At 47.6% G+C, this 25,019-nt stretch overlaps 1 protein-coding gene across 1 annotated transcript in view; it reads right to left on the reverse strand.

The window, feature by feature from the left end:
• LOC107971217 (short stature homeobox protein) overlaps positions 1 to 4,912 on the reverse strand; it is a 39,248-nt gene extending 34,336 nt beyond the window's left edge. Inside the window, exon 1 of the mRNA XM_024353158.3 lies at positions 4,657 to 4,912. The gene's annotated coding sequence lies outside the window, so the exon portion shown is untranslated. The remainder of the gene's footprint in view (positions 1 to 4,656) is intronic.
• Between the last annotated feature and the right edge of the window lie 20,107 nt (positions 4,913 to 25,019).

Genomic DNA, 25,019 nt, shown 5'->3' on the forward strand with positions numbered 1-25,019 from the left:
CAGCCCTGGCAGCCGGCGCCTCTCACCGTGTCCCGGGCCACTCTGCCCCATGCACACACCGGCTGATCCCAATAGTTCGGGCGCTGCCACCTCCCCAGACTTCAAAACCGAAGGCAAAGACGCCCTCGAAACTTAACAAACAGGTCTTTGTCACTGCGCCCTCCCATCAAAGCGGGGGCGGCCAGATATCACAGAGAATGACAAACAGCTCCATGTATCATGCAAAGGCACCTCGCCGGGTCGTCGCTGTCGGGAAGAGGCCTGGGGAGAGGCCGGGAGGGTGGGCAGGGGCGCGGCTGTGGCACCAGGAGGCCCGGAGTCCCCTTCCTCCCATAACCCCACGGCGCATCTCCCTCCCTGGCGGGGCCTGGGGACCCAGGATGACAGCTGAGCTGTGAACTTGTGTGAGATGGCACAGCAGTGGGGGGACATGAGGGACGGTGGGTTGGGGGTGTGCGTAAGACACAGAAAGACAGAGACAGGGAGAGGCAGAGAGAGAAAGGGAGAGACAGGGAGACGGAGAGAGAGAGACAGGGAGAGAGAGATGGAGAGATAGAGAAAGACAGACAGGGAGAGAGAGGGAGAGACAGAGAGAAAGGGAGAGACAGGAAGATGGAGAGACAGAGACAGGGAGAGAGAGAGATGGAGAGAGATAGAGAAAGAGAGAGACAAGGAGAGACAGAGAGAAAGGGAGAGACAGAGGGACGGAGACAGAGAAAGAGACAGAGAGGGAAAGACGGAGAGAGATGGAGAGAGAGAAAGAGAGACACAGACAGGGAGAGACAGAGACATGGAGACAGAGAGAAAGAGAGACACAGACAGGGAGAGACAGGGAGAGACAGAGAGATGGAGACAGAGAGAAAGAGAGAGTCAAGGAGAGACAGAGAGAGATGGAGACAGAGAAAGAGACAGACAGGGAGAGACGGAGAGAGAGAGAAAGGGGAGACTGGCAGATGGAGAGAGAGAAAGAGAGACACAGACAGGGAGAGAGAGGGAGAGACAGAGAGAGAGAAAGGGAGAGACAGAGAGATGGAAAGAGAGAAAGAGGCAGGGAGAGACAGAGAGAGATGGAGAGAGAGAAAGAGAGACACAGACAGGGAGAGAGAGGGAGAGACAGAGAGATGGAGAGAGAGAAAGAGAGAGACAGAGAAAGAGATGGAGACAGAGAAAGAGAGAGACAGGGAGAGATGGAGAGAGAGAGAAAGGGAGAGACTGGGAGATGGGGAGAGAGAAAGAGAGACACAGACAGGGAGAGAGAGGGAGAGACAGAGAGAGAGAAAGGGAGAGACAGAGAGATGGAGAGAGAGAAACAGACAGGGAGAGACAGAGAGAGATGGAGAGAGAGAAAGAGAGACACAGACAGGGAGAGACAGAGAGATGGAGAGGGAGAGAGACAGGGAGAGACAGAGAAAGAGATGGAGACAGAGAAAGAGAGAGACAGGGAGAGATGGAGAGAGACAGAAAGGGAGAGACTGGGAGATGGAGAGAGAGAAAGAGAGACACAGACAGGGAGAGAGAGGGAGAGAGAAAGGGAGAGACAGAGAGAGGGAGAGAGAAAAAGAGAGACAGAGATAGAGATACAGAGAGAGACAAAGGCAGAGAGACAGGGGACACAGAGACAAAGAGAGGCAGAGACACAGAGAGGGAGACAGGGAGGGGGGAGAGAAAGAGGGAGAGAGACAGAGACAGACAGAGAGAGAGATTCGGAGAAGGGTCTCTCGGTTAGAGCAACTTTCTGGGGTCCTCAGAGGCCGGGTAACTTTTCTGCTTCTAAAGGCCTCCCCATCTCTTCCTCTGCTGGGAAACTGGGTCCCCGGGGACTGCGCCATAAACCTCTCACAGCTGCTCACTGTCTCCCTACCGAAAACCCTCCGTGCTCCCAGCTCAGCTGTCTTCTCCAACCCCAAGGACCAGGCTTTCCTGGGGGTCCCGTGAGGCCCAGGCCTTCCCCGACCTGAGGTTCCTTCTTGGGCTGCAATCTGGACCCCTTTGTCTAGTAGGAAACTCCGCTCTGCCAGGGTCTCCGAGCCTCCAGGAATGAGAATGGGGACACCAGTCAGGAGCTGTGGCTATTCAAGGCCCTTCAGCCTCCCTCGGAGAAAAAGCAAAGGCCCTTTTTCAACTGAAGCCCGAATTGTAATTCTCATTGCAGACAAGTGGGTTTGAAATCACGCACGTCCGATTCATGGCACACTTTCCGCCTTTCCAACACCCTGCTTTTCCTAAGAGTTTCTGGCTACGTGAAAGAGATCTCTTCTTTCTGTAAAACTCCAACTCTTTCTCTGCGATGACCACGGAGGCGGCCTCACCCCTCTCACCTAAAGCCCTTTCCCTTCTCTGACCAGAGCTTTTACATTCTCTCCCTGCCCTTCCCTTTAAAGACAGGCAGGAGACACCCAGCGTTTGAGTGCTTGATAACGTGTCAGAAACCCAGACGAGAGCTTTTTCTACCACACACGTTTTTCGTTGCAAATTCAAGACGCTGTCCGAGAGGCCGCAGCTCCAGTCTGCAGAGTGGGTGGACTTTATGAAATGTTTTGCATTGACGTTTTACAGCAGGCGGCTGCAGGCAGAAAGCAGTGTCTGCACCTCTCTTGGCCTGGGCTGTGTACAAGGGGGTGCTTGTTGGAGGTTTTATTGATGCTTCCCTGAGACAGGGAGAGAGAGAAAAAGAGAGAGAGAGGAGAGAGGGAAAGAGAGACAGAGATAGAGAGACAGAGAAAGACGGAGAAAAAGAGACACAGAGAGAGGAGAGAGAGAAAGAGAGACAGAGATAGACAGAGATACAGAGACAGAGAAAAAGAGAAAGGAGAGAAAGAGAGACAGAGATAGACAGAGATACAGACAGAAACAGAAAAAGAGAGAGAGAGGAGAGAAAGAGAGACAGAGGTAGAGACACAGAGAGAGACAGAGAAAAAGAGACAGAGGAGAGAGAGAAAGAGAGACAGATAGAGATACAGAGACAGAGAAAAAGAGAGAGACAGAGATAGAGATACAGACAGAGACAGAGAAAAAGAGAGAGAGGAGAGAGAGACAGAGGTAGAGACACAGAGAGAGACAGAGAAAAAGAGACAGAGAGGAGAGAGAGAAAGAGAGACAGAGATAGAGAGACAGAGAAAGAGAAAAAGAGAGAGAGGAATGAAGACAGAGAGAAAGAGAGACAGAGATAGAGATACAGACAGAGACAGACAAAAAGAGAGAGAGAGGAGAGAAAGAGAGACAGATAGAGATACAGACACAGAGAGAGAGAGAGAGAGATACAGACAGAGACAGACAAAAAGAGAGAGAGAGGAGAGAAAGAGAGACAGATAGAGATACAGACACAGAGAGAGAGATAGAGATACAGACAGAGACAGACAAAAAGAGAGAGAGAGGAGAGAAAGAGAGACAGATAGAGATACAGACACAGAGAGAGAGAGATAGAGATAGAGATATAGACAGAGACAGAGAAAGAGAGAGGAGAGAGAGAGAGACAGAGATAGACAGAGATACAGAGAGAGACAGAGAAACAGAGAGAGGAGAGAAAGAGAGACAGAGACAGAGATACAGAGAGAGACAGAGAAACAGAGAGAGGAGAGAAAGAGAGACAGAGACAGAGATACAGAGAGAGACAGAGAAACAGAGAGAGGAGAGAAAGAGAGACAGAGACAGACAGAGATACAGACAGAGACAGAGAAAAAGAGACAGAGAGGAGAGAGAGAAAGAGAGACAGAGAAAGACAGAGAAAAAGAGAGAGAGGAACGAAGACAGAGAGAAAGAGAGACAGAGATAGAGGTACAGACAGAGACAGAGAAAAAGAGAGAGGAGAGAGAGAAAGAGAGACAGAGATAGACAGAGATACAGAGAGAGACAGAGAAACAGAGAGAGGAGAGAGAGAGACAGACAGAGATACAGAGAGAGACAGAGAAAAATAGAGACAGAGAGACAGGGGACAGAGAGACAGACAGAGAGAGACAGCGAGAGAGAGAAGAGAGCACCACACCAAGCCGATGAGAAGAGACTTTTCACACGTCACCGTGTCTTGTCAGCATGTGGCCGCCTCCCTGTATGAAATGCCTTTTGCCGAGTGTCCCAAAAGAATCAGGTTTCAGAGAAGTTAGTGGATGGACAAAAACAATGACTGCGAATAAAAACGCAAAGGGGAAAGAGAGAAATGGCAGAGGGAAGAGGAGGAAAAGGAGTAGAAGGAGGAGGAGGAGGAGAAGGAGGAGGAGGAGGAGGAGAAGGAGGAGGAGGAGGAGGAAGGAGGAGGAGGAGAAGGAGGAGGAGGAGGAGAAGGAGGAGGAGGAAGGAGGAGGAGGAGGAGGAGGAAGAAGGAGGAGGAGGAGGAGAAGGAGGAGGAGGAGAAGGAGGAGGAGGAGGAGGGACAATGAAGGGGGAGGACGGGGGAAGGAAGAGGAAAGAAATGAAAGAGAAAGAAAAAAGAAAGAAGAAAGAAAGGGAAGGAGGGAGGGAGGAAGGAAGGGAGGGAGGGAAGGAGGGAAGGAGGGAAAGAAGGAAGGAAGGAACAGAGGGAGGAAAGGAAAGGAGGGAGGGAGAGAAGGAGGGAAGGAAGGAAAAAAGGAAAGAAGGGAGGGAAGGAGGGAAGGAAGGAAGGAGGGAAGGAAGGACAAAGCTTTCTGGAAAAGAAAAGGAAAGCTCCAAAACCGAGCTCACCAAGCTCTGAGCGCAGGCCCCGAGCGCGCCCCGGAGGTTGATTCGCGTCCTGGCGTCCCCAGCGCGGTCACCACCTCCTGCAAACCCTGTGCGGACTCGGGCTGCTGCGTCCTGGGCGTCTGATCCGCTCCTACCCCCTTGTCCACCCTCCCATTTCTCTTTGCAGTAGAAAGAGACGCGCGGAAACGAAATAAAACAAAACCAAAAAAAAAAATGTGGGGAGACCCTGTTGTCAGGACCCGGGCAAAAGGAGGCGGCCGCAGGGTGATCGGAAGACCCCTATTGGCTCCTGGGGGCCCCCCCAGGGACCTGCCCTGGTTGCATTAACCCCAATGCTCAGGGTGCTGACCCCTCGCGCGCGCGCCAGCCCCGCAGTTGCAAAATAAAAGCGAATCTCCGGATCCGGGACAGCGCTCTCCGCGGTCCGCCCGCCGGGGCTGGGGGTCCCGCAGCAGACGAGCCAGGATCCCAGGGGCTTCTCCTCGCCTTTGCACCCCCTCATGCAGCCCACACCAAGCCGGAGCCTCTTATCCCGCCCTGGTTCCCCCCTTCCCTGAATTCCTCCCCAACTCCCCGCAACAGGCCCGAAGCTGCGGGGAGCGCGCAGCAGGGCTGAGGCTGCAGAGGCCCCGGAGTTCCCCGACCTGAACTTGGTCCCAGCAAGATTTGCTTTTTATTTCGCCCCTGGAGACGCAGGCGGGGCTGGGAAAAGCTCGGACACGCAGCTCAGGAGCTGCAGGACGCGGCCAGCCCCGGCCTCCCCGCCGTGCGTCTTGCTGGCCGGGAGCAGTTGCTGGTGGTGACGTTTCTCCCCTTCTCTTTTCTCTCCCCAGGTGCGGAAAAGAAACCAGAGAGGAGACTCAGTAGCTGCTGTTATCTGTTGTAGGACCTTGGAGGCTGGAGGGTTCCGCTTGGGCGTCCAGGCGTCTCTCACTCCCGTCCCCAAGAAATCTATAGGGCAGCCATGCGTCCTGACCAGCGCTTTCTAGAACGCATCTGCTGGGGGGAAACACGACGAACGCGCTTAGGATGGCTGCGAAGAGGAAGGAACTCTGACACTGGCCCATTTTATCAAATAACCTCGCTTTCTCTATGTGAATTAGGTACATTTTAAGGAATAAGTCATTTGCTCTCTCTCTCTCTTCTCTCTCTCTTCTCTCTGACTTTCTCTGTCTTTCTCTGTCTCGCTTTCTGTCTCTGTCTTCTCTCTCTTCTCTCTCTTTCTCTCTCTGTCTTCTCTCTGTCTTTTTCTCTCTCTCTCTGTCTTCTCTCTCTCTTTTTCTCTCTCTCTGTCTTCTCTCTCTGTCTTTCTGTCTTCTCTCTCTCTTCTCTCTCTCTTTCTCTCTCTCTGTCTTCTCTGTCTCTCTTTCTCTCTATCTCTGTCCTCTCTCTCTGTCTTTCTCTCTGTCTTCTCTCTCTCTTCTCTCTCTCTCTGTCTTCTCTCTCTCCTCTCTCTCTTTCTCTCTGTCTTCTCTCTCTCTTCTCTCTCTCTCTGTCTTCTCTCTCTCTTCTCTCTCTCTTTCTCTCTCTCTGTCTTGTCTGTCTCTCTTTCTCTCTATCTCTGTCTTTCTCTCTGTCTTCTCTCTCTCTTCTCTCTCTCTTTCTCTCTCTCTGTCTTCTCTCCTCTCTCTCTTTCTCTCTGTCTTCTCTCTTTCTCTCTCTCTTCTCTCTCTCTGTCTTTCTCTCTCTCCTCTCTCTCTTTCTCTCTGTCCTCTCTCTTCTCTCTGTCTTTTCTCTCTCTTCTCTGTCTCTGTCTTTCTCTCTGTCTTCTCTCTCTCTCCTCTCTCTTTTCTCTCTCTTCTCTCTCTCTTTCTCTCTCTGTCTTCTCTCTCTCCTCTGTCTCTCTTCTCTCCTCTCTCTTTCTCTCTCTTCTCTCTCTCTGTCTTTCTTTCTATGTCTTCTCTCTCTTTCTCTTTTCTTTCTCTCTCTCCTTTCTCTCTCTCTCTCATTTGCAGCACCAAGGGGAATAGAAGCCGTGAACCTTCAAATACTGAACACTTGATTTCTTTAACTCCCGAAAAGTATGGCTTTGATTATATTTTTTCAGTTTTAGCTCCAACGAAGCTCCGCTCTCTGGAACCTAGTGTATTTACTTTAAATCAAATTTCACGCCCAGAGCTCTTAATTGCAGAGCGGCATTTGTACGGGGCCCTCTGGGGCCTCCAGCCCTCCTGAGTGCAGAACCTAAGGCCCTCATCCCTCCCCCGCCCCCTACTCCACGCCCACCCCCACCAGAAAACTGGGGCCTCCTCCTGGGTCCTCCAGCCAGGGAGGAAACACTTTTTATTTTATTTTATTTTATTTTACTTTATTTATTTTATTTTATTTTATTTTATTATACTTTAAGTTCTAGGGTACATGCGCGCACAACGTGCAGGTTAGTTACATACGTATACATGTGCCATGCTGGTCTGCTGCACCCATGAACTCGTCATTGACATTAGGTATATCTCCTACAGCTATTTCAAGAAATACCCCTTCCGTGTGGCCCACTTTTTAAGCAGGTAATTCGAAAGGCCATTTCTATTAATGATAAGCACGGAAGGGCGGGTATTCATGGTTTCTGACCGAGGTTCAGCCCCTATAACAACCACCAACCCCTCCCCGCACATTAAATATGTATAAGGATGGATTTAGGGTTTCAGAATTTTACAGACGTGTCAACACGTTTCCTAGACGAACTCTTGTTTGTTTTTTTCTCCCCCCTCCCCTTTTAAATTCAGAAACCTGGATTTCTACTCCCTCCGACGCTGTTTATTGATTGACGCAAACATCCACGTTGCCCGCGCGAAGCTAATAGATTTTCTTTAAAGTGAGGTTTGTCAATCTGGCTCGTGAATGGCTGAGACTGATCCAGTGGACAAGGGCAACGTCTATAATATTCAAAAGGGGCACGTAGGCCCTGGTTGGTTTTTTCTTCTCTCCACAGGCCTGGCTGACCATATGTGTCTAAGGACCTGCCTTGGGAATGTAGCTTTGTTTTTGTGTGGGTTTATTTTTTTTTCTACTTGTTTCATTTTATCTCACTTTTTCTACAAGTCCTAGTACCTACGTGTGTGTGTGCAGGAGCGGGTGTCTCTAAAATACCCCACCATGCAAACTTGCAATTTTTAAAGTAAAACTTCCTAGGAGAAAACGTTGTTTGCTTTTTCTCAGGGACCTTCTGTGCAATTTGCTTCTCTCTCTCTCTCTCTCTCTCTTTTAAACCTTAGCATGTACTTTGCCACATATGGTGGGCATTACACCTCTTTCCTTTCGGATTTAATCACACGGCCTCTATGTTTTATTTAAGAAAACTCTTATTTGTTTAAGAAAAACGTTATGTTTTTCAGGGAGCAAAGGCCTTTGTCACGAACAAGAAACCCAGCAAGGCCGTTTGCTGGAGGCCACCGCTGCACAAACAAGGGGCGGCCCTCCCTCGCCAGGAATAAATTCAGCCCCCTTTCTGCGGTCATTCATGTTCTGAGGAATACATCTTGGAGGTGTATTTCAATTGTCATTTCCACTTCTGGCACGGGCCTCCGCAAGGGGACAGAAGAAGAACTGGTCCTTCCTTCCTCCTGCCCGTGCCCCAGACGCGGGATTCTCGTCCCCAGGACGCACCGGCTTAAGAAATTGGCAGGACTCCCAAACAGGCTCCCAGTCTTTGGCCACGTCTCTCCAACGTCAAAACGCAGATGAAAGGAACGAAGACGTCCACCGCGCAGAGCCAGGAAGAGGCACACTTTGCTTCCCAAGACTAGAAGCTTCGGCAGAACGCGAATGGCACCCAGGGGCGCGGCGGGGACACGGCGGCCCCGAGCCTCCGGGGAGCGAGGAGCGCGCACAGGGCGCCGTGCCTGGTTCACCGCCTTCCTCCCCGGCTGAGGCCTGAGGCCTGAGGTGAGCACCTGACCCTTGGATAGGGCCAGCGCCGGGGAGACCAGGCCTTGGACAGCTCAGAGCTCGCGTATCCACCTGCCCCAAGACCCCAGAGGTTTCCCATCGCTCCCATCCCCCCAACTCCAAGGAACGGGAGGATTCCCTGAGGTGGGGACCTGACGCTTGGGTAGGGTCATCCCCGGGGAGACCAGGCCTTGGACAGCTCCGAGCGCGCGTGTCCACCTGCCCCGATCCCCCAGAGGTTTCTCATCGCCCCCACCCCTCCCACTCCAAGGAACGCGAGCATTGCCTGTCGGGTGGAATCAGCACCGCGCAGTCTCTCCATCCTTTCCCTTCCCCTTCCAGAAGCTGTGTCTTTGGAAACGTATTCCAGGACAGAAACTTTGCCTTCTCTAGGAGCAGGCAGGAATTAATGGCCTAATTTGTGCCGCAGACCTGGCCGCCTCCTCCCCATCCTCCTGCCTCAGGGGGCTGCCCTGGAACAGAACTTCCGCGGGGACAAGGCCCAAGTCCTGACCAAGCGCAGCTTCTGGAGAGACAGCTCGACCCCGCGGGTGAGCGCAGGGGTTCTGGGGCCCCCACGTGCCGGTCCTGGAACCCCCACCCCCACCCTCGCCCCAGGCTTCTGGGCGCTCCTGGACCAGCCCGCGAGGCCACGACCCTAGGGGTCCCCCACGGTGCCCGGACTGGGGGCGCTTATCCATGCTCGGGGCCTCGGTGGGTGGGTGGGTGGGGGCTCGCCTTGCGTCTCTCCGGGGAACCCTTCATCCCACCCCACTAATAAGGCGCCCGCGCTGACCGCCCAAGGCTGCCTGTTGGGGGGCCAGGGATGCGCCCCGGTCATGCCCTGCGCGCATTGGGGAACTTGGCCTGCGGTGGCTGGGAAGGCGGGGAGCGCAGAGCGCGCGGGGTCTCTAGGCAGGAGCGTGCGGGGCAGGGATCTGGGGGAGGGATTTGGGGGAGGTCCGAGTGCCACCGGGCTAATTGGGGAGCTCAGCCGCCGGCCCGGCCCGGGCCGGAGTGCGGGGGAGGGGGCCCCGGGGCGAGGCAGGGGAGGGCGGTTTCCACCCGCAGCTCAGCCTCCTGGCCCGAGGCGAAGCTTGGGGCGAGAGACCTGAGCTCGACCCGGCTGGACTCTCGCCCGGAGCCCAGCTCTGCGCTCTGCACCGCCCCGCGCTTCTCCCCCGCAGCGCACGGGGCAGGGGGCGCACCCGGGGTAGGGGTGGGAGCAAGCGACAGCCCAGCCACCCCCACGCCCCCAGCCACGCAGGATAAACCACCCTGGCATGTCTGCTTCTGCAGGCGTGGGCAGGAGAGCTACTCTGTGCCACTGACTGAGGGTCCCGGGGGATCTGAGCGGACAGCTGTCTGCATTGGTCACTCAGGGACTCTAGCTCAGGGCACTCGTCGGCTGGCCGCAGCTAAGAAAGCCCTGAGGTGTGTGGGGAGATGCTGCAGGCAGGGGACTGCCCTGGGTTCACTTCATTCCTTCATCCATTCATTCCTTCATCCATTCATTCCTTCATCCATTCATCCATTCATCCATTCATTCATTCATCCATTCATCCATCCATTCATCCATCGATTCATCCATTCATCCATCCATTCATCCATCCATTCATCCGTCCATTCATTCATCCATCCATTCATCCATTCATCCATCCATCCATTCATCCATCCATTCATCCATCCATTCATCCATTCATTCATCCATCCATTCATTCATTCATTCTGCTGTGTGCCTGCTGGCCTCAGCTGTCATCCTCTCACACGTGTTGAGGCTGCCTCCGTGACCCTGTAGCCCTGGGTCTGGCAGCGGGGAGGTGGGAGTGACTCCCACCCCTGTTTTCAAAGGAGTCACAGAGTTCGTGGGGTTTCAGGAGCTTGGCCAGGGGAGTTCTGAAATGCCCAGGGCCTTCCCAGCAGCTCTGGGGTCTGTGTGGGAGTCAGGAAGGCAGCTTTCCAGGTTGGGAGTGAGGCCTCTTGCACCAGGGCGCAGTAAGGTGTCTTTGGGGGACATGTTTTGGGGTCTTTAGGTCTCCGTGACTTCAGGGCGTGATTCCAGGTTGGACCAGAAAGACTGGGGTCCCCCGTGTGGCCAGGTGATTTGGGGACTCTGGGTCTCCAAGGATGAGAGGTTCTTCTGCACACAGGCCACGATGCCCAGGGCTATGACAGCGTGGGTGTGTGGAGGGGACATGAGACATGAGAACGTGGGGGTCTGGAGGGGAGGTGACAACCTGGGGGTCCAGAGGGTACATGACACCACTGCGGTCTGGAGGGAGACACCATCGTTTTCACCCTCTGCAGCTTGTATTCGGCTCATTTGCTTTCCCAAAATCCTTTCTGCTGCGAAATGGGCTGCGGTGCTTTAGGAGGATCTGATCTCCCAGAGTGCTGGAGACACTCCTGTGTTCCCTGGAGGAAAAAGACTCACAGAGCTCTGAAGGCATCACTGCCCCCAGGCAGGCATCAGGATCAAGCCAGCTGTGAAAGGGTCCTGTTTGCAGATTCTGTGAGTGATGAAATAGTACCTGAGCCCTGTGGGGGATGGAATCACGCCAGCCCCCATCTCCCCACCCCCCTCAAAAAAAGAGATATCCAGACCCTCATCCCTGGAAGCTGTGACTGTCTTACTGTAGGGGCCAAGGGAGCTTCACCCTTTGAAAGTTTGCTGAAAAATTAATTTGCAAAAGGCAGAAGAATAGGAGAGGTCAGGCGCGGTGGTTCACGCCTGCAATCCCAGCACTTTGGGAGGCCGAAGCGGGCGGATCACCTGAGGTCAGGAGTTCGAGACCAGCCTGGCCAACATGGTGAAACCCTGTTTCTACTAAAAATACAAAAATTAGCCAGGCATGGTGGTGGTGGCACATGCCTGTAATCTCAGCTACTCGGGAGGGTGAGGCAGGAGAATCGCTTGAACCCAGGAGACAGATGTTGCAGTGAGCCGAGATCTCACTACTGCACTCCAGCCTGGGCGACAGAGCAAGACTCCGATTCAAAAAAAAAATAGGAGAAAACACATACACATTTATGTCACGTGTGTACACAGGAGGCTTCAAAAGGAAGACCCAAAGATAAAAGGGAAATTATCCATTTTTGTGCTTTGGTTTAACAAAGCCCTGTAGAAACAGGATTGCACAAAAAGGGCTTGACCTAAGGCTAATGGACTAAGTGGGGAAACCGAGCCAGGCCTGTCTGTCTAGAATCTTCTCGGCCTCTCTGAGCAGCGTTCCTTTCTTCTAGGTGTGGGGCAGGGTATTCTCTGAAATGGGGGTCATAGGACCTTCAGTCAAACAATGTATGTCAGCGAATTTCCTTATGACCGGTTTTTATACAGATACGGTAGAGGGAAAGTTAGAGTCTTATTTTTGGGTTTTATGGCTGGTTTTGGGGAAAAGGGGCTCCTGTGTCTAGGATCCATATGGGGGAAGAGGAATTCTTGTTTCTCTGGTGTCTTTGGGGGAAAACAGCTCCTGTTTCTTTCTTTTTTTTTGAGACTGACTCTTGCTCAGTCGCCCAGGCTGGAGTGCAGTGGTGTGATCCTGGCTCACTGCAACCTCCGCCTCCCGGGTTCAAGCGATCCTCCTGCCTCAGCCTCCCGAGTAGCTGGGATTACAGGTGCTCACCAACACGCCCGGCTATTTTTTCTATTTTTGGTAGAGACGGGGTTTCACCATGTTGGCCAGTCTGGTCTCGACCTCGTGACCTCAGGTGATCTGCCCGCCTCAGCCTCCCAAAGTGCTGGGATTACAGGTGTGAGCCGCCACGCCCGGCTTGGGAGCTCCTGTGTCTAGGACCCGTGTTGGGGAAGATGGATTCTAGTTTTTCTGGTGTCTTTGGGGGAAAAGGGCTCCTGTTTCTTTTTCTTTCTTTCTTTCTTTCTCTGTTTTTTTTTTTTTTTTGAGACTGAGTCTTGCTCTGTCACCCAGGCTGGAGTTCAGTGGCATGATCTTGGCTCACTGCAAACTCCGCCTTCCAAGTTCAAGAGATTCTCCTGCCTCAGCCTCCCCAGCAGCTGGGGTTACAGGTGCCCGCCATCACGCCCGGGAGTTTTTGTATTTTTACTAGAGACAGGGTTTCACCATGTTGGCCAGGCTGGTCTCGAACTCCTGACCTCAGGTGATCTGCCCTCCTTGGTCTGCCAAAGTGCTGGGATGACAGGTGTGAGCCACCGTGCCCGGCTTGGGGGCTCCTCTTCCTAGGACTCATGTTGGGGAAGAGGGATTCTAGTTTCTATGGTGTCTTTGGGGAAAAAGAGCTCCTGTTTCTTTTTTTTTGAGACTGAATCTTGCTGCATCACCCAGGCTGGAGAGCAATGGCACAATCTCGGCTCACTGCAACCTCCGCCTTCCAAGTTCAAGTGATTCTCCTGCCTCAGCCTCCCCAGTAGCTGGGATTACAGGTGCCCGCCACCACGCCCGGGAATTTTTGTATTTTTAGTCGAGACGGAGTTTCACCACGTTGGCCAGGATGGTCTTGAACTCCTGATTTCAGGCAATCTGCCCACCTTGGCCTCTCAAAATGCTGGAATTATAGGCATGAGCCACCGCACCTGGCTTGGGGGCTCCTGTTTCTAGAACCCGTGTTGGGGAAGACGGATTCTAGTTTTTCTGGTGTCTTTGGGGAAAAAGGGATCCTGTTTCTTTTTTTTCCTTTCTTTCTTTCTTTCTCTCTCTCTCTTTTTTTTTTTTTTTTTTGAGACTGAGTCTTGCTCCATCACCCAGGCTGGAGTGTAATGGCACAATCTCGGCTCACTGCAACCTCCGCCTTCCAAGTTCAAGCCATTCTCCTGCCTCAGCCCCCCCAGTAGCTGGGATGACAGGTGCCTGCCACCACGCCTGGGAGTTTTTGTATTTTTACTAGAGACAGGGTTTCACCATGTTGACCAGGCTGGTCTCGAACTCCTGACCTCAGGTGATCCACCCGCCTCGGCCTCCCAAAGTGCTGGGATTATACGTGTGAGCCACAGTGCCTGGCTTAGGGGGTCCTGGTTCTAGGACCCATGCTGGGGAAGAAGAATTCTAGTTTCTATGATGTCTTTGAGGAAAAGAAGTTCTGAATTCCAAGACCCATGTCGGGGGGAAGAAAAATTCTAGTTTCTCTGGTGGTGTCTCAGAGGAGAATGGGACTGAGAGGCAGGAGGATAAGAGAAGGTCAAAGAGAGAAACATTTGCCTCTCAGGCTGCTGATAAAGCCTTCATTTAGGGTATCATTTTCTAAGCTTCAATATGACCTTGGATGGCAAAGGGGACTTTAAAGATGGGATTCAGTTTGCCAAACTTATCCAAGTGGGTCCAATCTAATCAGATGCGCTCTCCATAGCAAAGAACTTTCTGTGCCTGGAGTCAGAGAGACAAGGAGAAGACGGCATCAGGAGGGTTCCAAGCACAGAGAAACTCAGCCTGCCCTTGCTACAGGGGCCCCAGGTGGGGGCAGGAGAAGGACCATGAGCACCTCCAAGAGCAAAGCCAGGTCCTGCATTGGGAGCCTCAGTCCTGCAACCCCAAGGAACTGAGCTTGGGCAAACGACCTGCCTGAATGCGGACATGGACCATCTCTTAGGACCCCCAGTCAGAGCCTACTGCGTGCATCTCATAATTGTGGCCATAGGAGGCTCTGAGGAGGGGATGCAGCTGGAGACGCTGTGCCTGACGTCTGACTCACAGTGACCGTAGGATGATGAAGAGGTGCCGTTTGGAACCATTGCATTTAGGATCACTTTTTACAGCTGCAAGAAGAAACAGATCCACCCACTTAGATGAGCACCTGCTTGTCTTCCAGGCACACGAGCGGGAAATACAGAAGTACATTCTCTGTTCTCACCGAGTTCCCATCTTACTGGAGGACACAGCCAATCAGGAAATACATCAGTCGAAAATCAGATACAATCTCACAAGATGGTAAGTAGACTGAAAGGCTGGGAGTCTGACAGTGATTGGGGCTGGGTGAAGTGGCTCACACCTGTAATCCCAGCACTTTGGGAGGCTGAGGTGGGAGGATCATTTGAGCCCAGGAGTTTAAGACCAGCCTGTGTAATATAGTGAGACCCCCCAACCCCGTCTCTACTAAAAAGTAGCCAGGCTTGGTGGCATGCACCTGTGGTCCCAGCTACTCAGGAGGCTGAGGTGGGAGGATCACTTGAGCCCAAGAGTTTAAGACCAGCCTGTGCCATATAGTGGGACCCTCCCTCTCTACTAGAAATTAGCCAGGCATGGTGGCGTGCACCTGTGGTCCCAGCTACTTGGGAGGCTGAGGTGGGAAGATTGCTTGAGCCCAAGGGGTTGAGGCTTCAGTAAGCTGTGATTGCACCACTGCACACCAGCCTCAGTGACAGAGCGAGAGCCTGTCTCTAAATACAGAGAGAGAAAAAGTGAGAGAGAGAAAGAGAGATGGAGGGAGAGAGAAGGAGATGGGGTGCAGGAGCTGTTTAGAAGGAGCTGGGGGAGTCAAGGATATGATGGAATACTGCTCAACCATAAAAAGGAACCAATTAATGGCATTTTTAGCAATCTGGATGGAACTGGAGACAATTATTCTAAGTAAAGTAACTCAGGAATGGAAAACCAAACATTGTACGTTGTCACTCATAAGTGGGCAAAGCATAAGAATGACACAATGGACTGGGCTGGGTGCAGTGGCTCATGCCTGTCATCCCAGCGCTTTGGGAGGCCAAGGTGGGCGGATTATGGGGTCAGGAGATGGAGACCATCCTGACTAACATGGTGAAACCCTGTCTCTACTAAAAATACAAAAAATTAGCCAGGCGTGGTGGCGGGCACCTGTAATCCCAGCTACTCGGGAGGCTGAGGCAGGAGAATCACTTGAACCGGGCAGGTGGAGGTTGCAATGAGCCAAGATTGCACCACTGCACTCTAGCCTAGGTGACAGAGCGAGACTCTGTCTCAACAACAAAAGAATGATGCAATGGACTTTGGGGACTTGCAGTGAGCCAAGATCGCACCATTGCATTCCAGCCTGGGCAACAGATTGAGTGTCCATCTCAAAACAAAACAAAACAAAACAAAACAAAACAAAAAAAGGATGCAGTGGACTTTGGGGACTTGGGGGAAAGAGTGGGAAGGGGGTGAGGGATAAAAGACTACAAATTGGTTTTGGTGTATACTGCTCAGGTGATGGGTGCCCCAAAATCTCACCAATCGCCACCAAAGAAATTACTCATGTCAGTATAAAATGAACAATCCCTGCAACAGATTAATGAAAATGTGTTGAGAGGGTCATTTATTAAAAGATTCAAATATTCTACTAAAATATTACAAATGTGTTCATCTCACTAATAACCAAAGAAACAAATTCAAATGGAAAATCGTTTTACTTACTAAATTGATTATAGCTAAGTCATTAATGGTCCAGGCTCTCAAATTATACTGACTCACTTTTTGCTATGACTCAATGTCCTTATAGAGATGTACTGGGGAAATAACGCTGATAACATACAGTGTTTATGGAAGGACTTCATTAATATTTATGATGCCATTGTTGACTTGCCTTGTATATTATCTGGGTCAATAAATGCCAACTATTGTTGTTAAAAAAAAAAAAAGACAACCACCACCACCAACAAAAAACACACACACACACACAAACAAAAGAAAAAAAAAAGACCTTACTCATGTAACCAAACACCACGTGTTCACAACAACCTATGGAAATAATTTTTTTTAATAAAAAGAAAGAGTTGGAAGTTAAAGTGACATTTAGTGCAGAATCTTGGGGAAGTGAGGGAAGGGGTTATGAGACCCTGGAGGGAAGGGCATGATAAGCAGATAAAACAAGGACAGGAGAAATTCCAAACAAATCTGTAATGAGATACCATCGCACACCAGCAGAATAGCCATTATTAAAAAGTCAAACAACAACAGACATTGGTGACAATATGGTGAGAGGGCAATGCTGTACACTGCCAGTGGGAACGTAAAGTATTACAACCTCTATGGAAAATAGTATGGAGATTTTTCAAACAACCAAGAGTAGAACTAGTGTTCCATCCAGCCATCCTCAGACAGGGTTTCTACCCAAAGGAAAAGAAGTCATTATATGTACTTGGATGGTGACCACAGCACCATTCACAATAGCAAGGGCATGGAATCAACCTCAGTGTACATCAATAATGTACAGGATTAAAAAAAAGTGGGCCAGGCATAGTGGCTCAAGCCTGTAATCCCAGCACTTTCAGAAGCTGAGGCGGGTGGATCACCTGAGGTCAGGAGTTTGAGACCAGCCTGGCCAACATGGTGAAACTCCGTCTGTGTTAAAAATACAAAAATTAACTGGGCGTGGTGGCATGCACCTGTAATCCCAGCTACTCGGGAGGCTGAGGCAGGAGAATTGCTTGAAACTGGGAGGCAGAAGTTGCAGTGGGCCGAGATGGCGCTACTGCACTCCAGCCTGGGCAACAGGGTAACACTCTGTCTCAAGAAAAAAAGAAAAATGTGGTATGTATACACCATGGAGTACTATGCAGGCATGAAAAAGGAATGACTTCAAGTCATTTGCAGAAACATAGATGCAGCTGGAGGTCTTCATCCATGCACCTGGAGATTTGTCTGGGAGCAGGCTCTTCATCACAGCCCCTAAGTACATTAGTGCAGAATCAAAAAACCAAAAACCGCATGTTGTCACTTGTAAGTGGGAGTTCAACCATGTGTGGATATGATCACAGAGAGTAGAATAATAGACATTAGAGACTTGGAAGGTCAAGAGGGCCTGAGGGTGGGAGAGGGGTTGAGGGTTGAAAAATTATCTGTTGGGTACAATGTTCACTATTTGGGTGACGGGTTACACTAAAATCCCACACCTCACCACTACGCAACACATCCATGTAACATAGTCACTTGTACCACCTAAATCTATGAAAATGTATTTTTTAATTAAAAAAAAAAAAACAAGGAGAGACAAGAGGCTGGAATAAACCTTTCACATTCGAAGTAACCAAAGGGCTTCAGTGACCTACGTGCCTGACCACATACAAAGTGGCACATTCACCAAAATGGCAGAGGATGTGAAGTGGAGTTTTAGGGGGATGAAAGGTGGCCTGTTTTGGGCTTGTTTTATTTGTGATGGTTACTGGACCTCTGAGATGTGGAGTCATTTCTTGGATTGCTGAGTGGGAGCTCCATGAGGAGACTGGGATGAGATAGACATGGATATATTTGGGAATTATTGCATTGGATTGGATGAGATCCCCCACGGCTTAAACATGCATAGGGAAGAGGAGAGGTCTGTCCACTGAGCCCTGGGCAGTGCAATGTTTATAGGGCGAGACAAAGGTTGGGATGCAGCAGGCTCAGAGGGGGTGGCCAGGGATGTAGGAGAAAAACCAAGAGAAGGTGACTCTGAAAGATAGTGTTTTAGGAAGGAGGGAAGTTATAAATCCCAACACTATTCAAAACATGACAAGAGAATTTCATCCACAACCTTATGGCGATGAATTTAACTGACGTGAAGCAGACAAATTCCTTGAATGACACAAGTCACCAAAGCTGACATCAGAAGAAGTAGAAAATGTGGATAGTCCTGTTTAGCATTTAAAAATCGGAGCTGTGATGAAGAGTCTGCTCCCAAAGAAATCTCCAGGCCCAGGTTGTCTAGCAAATTCTGTCTAAGGAAACACAGCAAACCTTCACAAACTTTTTCAGCAGTGGAGGGGTGGAGGCACTCCCTAAATCATTCTGGAGGGCCCGTAGGACCTCAACACCAAAACCACAAAAAAGCAAAGACACTGTGAAAAGAGATGGAGACCAGCATCAGCCACAAACACAGACACAGAAATCCTTCATAAAATGTTAACAAATTGGGTCACGTGTGCGTGTGTGTATATGTGTGTGTGTGTGTGTGTGTGTGTGTGTCTTATCTATAAAGATACATCTAAAATGTTAGCAAATTGGATCACACATATATATATCACATGATATATATAGGTATCTATATATATGACATATATATGATGATATATATATACACACACACACACATATATATATTTATATATATATATTTTTTGAGAGATGGAGTCTCCCTCTGTCACCCAGGCTGGAGTGTAATGGCTCAATCTTGGCTCACTGCAACCTCCGCCTCCCAGGTTCAAGTGATTCTCCTGCCTCAGCCTTCTGAGTAGCTGGGATTACAGATGCATGCCACCACACCTGGCTAATTTTTTGTATTTTTAGTAGAGACGGGGTTTCACTGTGTTAGCCAGGCTGGTCTCGAGCTCCTGACCTCGTGATCCACCCGTCTCAGCTTCCCAAAGTGCCAGCATTACAGGCGTGAACCACCGTGTCCCACCTACATGATATATTGAGATATATCTAGATAGATAGATGATAGATAAGATAAGACAGATAGATAATATAGGTAGATAGATAGATGATATAGATAGACGGTAGATACATAGATAATATAGGTAGATAGATAAATAATATAGATAGATCTATAAAGCATATATATAAATAATGTAAGTAATATAGATACAGATAATATAGACATAGATAATATAATAGATATTATAGATAATAGATTATAATAACAGACAGATAATATAGATATAATATAATGTAGATATATCTATAATAGTTATAGATATAACATAATAGTAGATCATAATATAGACAGTATAATATAGATAATATAGATAGATCTATAAAGGATAGATATCCTTTATATGTATTTTATATAATAATATAAAATAAATATATCTATGTCCTTTAGATATTTATCTCTTATATTTATATATTTTTATATATCTCCATTATATATATATATATATATATATAGAGAGAGAGAGAGAGAGAGAGAGAGAGGAAATACATAAAGGACAGAGATATACATTCATTTTATTTTATTATTATTATTTTTTTAGACAGAGTCTTGCTCTGTCACTGAGGCTGGAGTGCCGTGGCATGATCATAGCTCACTGCAGGCTCGACCTCCCAGGCTCAAGTGATCCTCCCACCTCAGCCTCCCAAGTAGCTGGGACTACAGGTGTGGGCCACCATGCCCAGGTAATTTTTTGTATTTTTTTGTAGAGATAGACTCTTGCTATGTTGCCCAGGCTGTGAGCCGAGTTTGCACCACTGCACTCCAGCCTGGGCGACAAGAGTGAAACTCCATTGAAAAGAAAAGAAAAGAAAAAAAAGAAAAGAAAGAAAAGAGAAGAGAAGAGAAGAAAAGAAAAGAAAAGAAAAAGGAGAGGGGGAGGGGAGGGGGAGGGGAGGGAAAGGGAAGAGGAGGGGAAGGAAGGGAAGGGAAGGGAAGGGAAGGGAAGGGAAGGCAAGGGCCTCTATTTGCCTTCAGTGCTCTCTGAGCTCAGGAAGATGTTGGTGCTATATGGACTTGGATGACCAAGATGACCTGGAGAAGCTCCAAGCCATCGCATGGTAGCTAGAGAGACAGGGCAAGACCCCATCTCTATAAAAGTTTCAAGCAGCCGAGTGCGGTGGCTAACACTTGTAATCCCAGCACTTTGGGAGGCTGAGGTGGGTGGATCACCTGAGGTCAGGAGTTTGAGACCAGCCTGGCCAACACAGTGAAACCCTGTCTCTACTAAAAATACAAAAATTAGCTGGGCATGGTGGCAGGCACCTGTAATCCCAGCTACTCAGGAGACTGAGGCAAGAGAATCGCTTGAATCCAGGAGGTGGAGGCTGCAGTGAGCTGAGATTGCATCATTGCACTCCAGCCTCAGTGACACAGTGAGACTCCGTGTCAAAATAACCCCAAAAAGCTACAAGCCAGGTATCTGCAAAATGCATACCTTTCCATTGATAAACAAAGACGATAACCAGGCCAGAGATAGTAATCCCAGCATCTTGGGAGGCTGAGGTAAGAGGATCGTTTAAGACCAGGAGTTTAAGACCAGCCTGGGCAACATAGACAGTCCCCATCTCTACAAAAAAAACCAAAACATTAGCTGGGTGTGGTGGTGGGCGCCTGTGGTCCCAGCTACTCGGGAGGCTGAGGCAGGAGGATCGCATGAACCCAGAAAGTCGAGGCTGCAGTGAGCTATGATTGCACCACTGCACTGCAGCCTGGGCAACAGAGCCAGACCCTGTCTCTAAAACCATAAAAATTGAAAAGCAGTAATAAAAAACGAGTCTATTCATGAGACACAGAAACAAGTTCTCCAAAGTGAGCCTTCTCTCCTTATTGAAAACCTCTCTTCCCCTCCCACCTGCCTGTACCGAAAACCTCCAAAACACTCATTTTTAGAGCAATCTATTTTTGTTTGCATATGAAATTCTGTTTAAAAAAAAATGCCAGGGGCAGAAAATTTGGGCTCCTCTCGTTGTAGCTGGTGAATGACAACAGAAGGAACGCGACCTCGTTAAACTAGAAAATTACTGTAATTTCTTCATTTCGTTTCTGCCGACCATGTGGCCCTGGGTTCTGTCGCTCCCAAGAGATTTTCACACACCGTTGTAGCATCCGAGGTGACAGCTTTGGATTAAGAAAGGATGCTGCCTCCACAGTGTAAATCCCCCCACTTCAAGCCATGATCAAGTTTGGAAACACTGGGCATTAAGTGGCTGTTTAATGAGCTGCTGCTGAGGGCTGTCCTCAGCTGCAAATGAGACTTCTCTTGGTCCCTTTCGTGCACTTCTGAAAGTGCATAAAAGTGCATGAAATCAGGCCTGAGATTGGGGACAGCAGCTGAAAAAGAAGATTCCAGAAAAAAAAAACAGACAAACATTTCTGCAGAGGTTTGACCCAAGCTTTGGAAATCCGGAGAGATGCTCGCTGGCCCGTGGCTTCTGAACTGAGCTGTCTTCCTGATCCTCTGGCAGAACTGCAGAGACCCTATAATACACTTCAGCCCAGGCCAGGAGAGGCGGCTCACGCCTGTCATCCCAGCACTTTGGGAGGCCGAGGCGGGCGGATCACCTGAGGTCAGGAGTTCGAGACCAGCCTAGGCAATATGGTGAAACCCCATCTCTATTAAAAATACAAAAATTAGCCAGGTGTGGTGGCTAATTAATATTTATATTTAAATATATAATAAATATATATAATATATAAATACATATATAATACATATATTTAATATGTAAATATGTAATATTTACATATTAATATATAATATGTAAATATGTAATATTTACATATTAATATATAATATGTAAATATATAAGATATGTATATATTTATATATAATATATTATATATAATATATAATATTATATATAATATATATAATATATAAATACACATATAATAAATATATATTTATTTATTATATAATAAATATATATATTTATTATATAATAAATATATAATAAATATATATATTTATTATATATTTAAATATATAATAAATATATATATTTATTATATGTTTAAATATATAATAAATATTATATATAATAAATATATAAATACATATATAATAAATATATTTAATATGTAAATTTATAAGATATGTTAGAAATTAAATATATTATATACTGTAAATTAAATATATATTACAAATTAATTATATATTATAAATATATAATATGTAAATAAATTATATACTATAAATATATATACATACATAAAATATTATATATCACAAATATATATTTCAGCCTAGAATATATATTATATATAGAAAAAACAGAACAAACATTTGTATATATTATACAAACATATATTAGTCTAGAATTATATATAATATATATAACATATATATTATGTATTAGCCTGGAATTACATATATAATATATGCTATATATTATATATAGTACATACTATATTATATATTATAATATATATTATGTATAATATACTATATTATATAATATACTATACTATATATTATAATATACTATACTATATATTATATGTAGTATATATAGTATATAGTATATATAATTATTCTATATAATACATACATAATGTAAGATAATATATAACATAACTATTACATCGTATATATAATATATAGTATATATACTACATATAACATATTATATAGTGTAATATACTATACATAATATATAGTATATATCGTATATTATGTGTGCATAATTATGTGCATAATTATATATAATATATGCTATACATATGCATATATTATGTGCATAATATATAAAATATATATTATGTGCATAATATATAAAATATATATTATGTGCATAATATATAAAATATATATTATGTGCATAATTATATATAATATATGCTATATATACTATATGTTATATATTACACTATATATAATTTATATATAAATTATTATATATAATATATGCTATATATTACTATATATTATTTATAATTATATATATACACATATATACATTATGTATGTATGTGCATATACACACAATTATCTTAGGACACCCAGGCTACTGACAAGGTTCTAAGAATATTTCATTAAGAGCTTCCCTCCAAGCCCTAAGCCATTGCACTCCAGCCTGGGCAACAAGAGCAAAACTCCGTCTCAAAACAAACAAACAAACAAAAATGGAGAGGGTTTTATGTAGAGTTCAGTCAGACCGGTAAGCATGTTGGAAAAAGGAAGGCTTCTGTCAGAAAAAGAAATCTAGTCTGCTCAAAGGAAACCAGATTTTCACTGAAGTGATTGTGGAATATCATCAGCTGGGTACATTTTATCTTTATTTTTATTATTTTTTTTATAGAGACAGAGTCTTGCTCTGTTGCCCAGGATGGAGTGCAGTGGCCTGATCATGGCTCACAGCAGCCTCCAACTCCTGGGCTCAAGTCATCCTCCTGCCTCAGCCTCCCAAGTAGCTGGGACTACAGGCATGCACCACCATACCTGTTTTTTTTTTTTGTAGAGATGGGGTCTTGCTCTGTTGCCCAGGATGGAGTGCAGTGGCCTGATCATGGCTCACAGCAGCCTCCAGCTCCTGGGCTCAAGTCATCCTCCTGCCTCAGCCTCCCAAGTAGCTGGGAATACAGGCATGCACCACCATACCTGTTTTTTTTTTAATTTTTGTAGAGATGGGGTCTTGCTCTGTTGCCCAGGCTGGAGTGCAGTGACCTGATCATGGCTCACAGCAGCCTCCAACTTCTGGGCTCAAGAGATCCTGTTGCCTCAGCCTCCCAAGTAGCTGGGACTACAGGCATGCACCACCATGCCTGGTTATTTATTTATTTATTTGTTTGTTTATTTATTTATTTATTTTGTAGAGATGGGGTCTGTCTCTGTTGCCCAGGCTGGAGTGCAGTGGCCTGATCATGGCTCACGGCAGCCTCCAACTCCTGGGCTCAAGAGATCCTCTTGCCTCAGCCTCCCAAGTAGCTGGGACTACAGGCATGCACCACCATGCCTGGTTATTTATTTATTTATTTATTTATTTATTTATTTATTTATTTTGTAGAGATGGAATCTGTCTCTATTTCCCAGGCTGGAGTGCAGTGGCCTGATCATGGCTCACTTGCAGCCTCCAACTCTTGGGCTCAAGTCATCTTCCTGCCTCAGCGTCCCATATAGCTGTAACTACAAGCATGCACCACCATGCCTTGATAACTTTTTTATTTTTGTGGAGATGGGATCTTGCTCTGTTGCCCAGGCTAGAGTGCCGTGGCCTGATCATGGCTCACAGCAGCCTCCAACTCCTGGGCTCAAGTCATCCTCCTGCCTCAGCCTCCCAAGTAGCTGGAACTACAGGCATGCACCACCATGCCTGGTTATTTTTTTATTTTTGTAGAGATGGGGTCTTGCTTCTGTTGCCCAGGCTGGAGTGCAGTGGCCTGATCATGGCTCACTACAGCCTCCAACTCCTGGGCTCAAGAGATCCTCTTGCCTCAGCCTCCCACGTAGCTGGGACTACAGGCATGCACCACCATGCCTGGTTGAATTTTTTAGTTTTGTAGAGATGAGGTGTTGCTCTGTTGCCCAGGCTGGAGTGCAGTGACCTGATCATGGCTCACGGCAGCCTCCAACTCCTGGGCTCAAGTCATCCTCCTGCCTCAGCCCCCCAAGTAGCTGGGACTACAAGCATGCACCACCATGCCTGCTTAAATTTTTTTTTTTTTGAGAGTCTTGCTTTGTTGCCCAGGCTGGATTGCCATGGCACAATCTTGGCTCACTGCAACCTCCGCCTCCTGGATTCAAGCAATTCTCCTGCCTCAGCCTCCTGAGTAGCTGGGATTACAGGCACGTGCCACCATGCCTGGCTAATTTTTGTATTTTTAGTAGAGACAGAGTTTCACCACGTTGGTCAGGCTGGTCTCAAACTCCTGACCTCGTGATCCACCCGCCTCAGCCTCCCAAAGTGCTGGGATTACAGGCATGAGCCACTGCACCCGGCCTAAATTTTTTATTTTTGTAGAAATGGGATCTGGCTCTGTTGCCCAGGCTGGAGTCCAGTAGCATGATCGTGGTTCACTGCAGGCTTGAACTCCTCGGCTTGAGCAGTCCCACTGCCTCAGCTTCCCAGGGAGCTGGGACTTCAGCCACACACCTGGCTAATGTTTTTGTTTACGTTTTGTAGAGATGAAGTCTTGCTATGTTG

The sequence above is a fragment of the Pan troglodytes genome, chromosome Y, assembly GCF_028858775.2.
Source record: "Pan troglodytes isolate AG18354 chromosome Y, NHGRI_mPanTro3-v2.0_pri, whole genome shotgun sequence".
NCBI lineage: Eukaryota > Metazoa > Chordata > Mammalia > Primates > Hominidae > Pan > Pan troglodytes.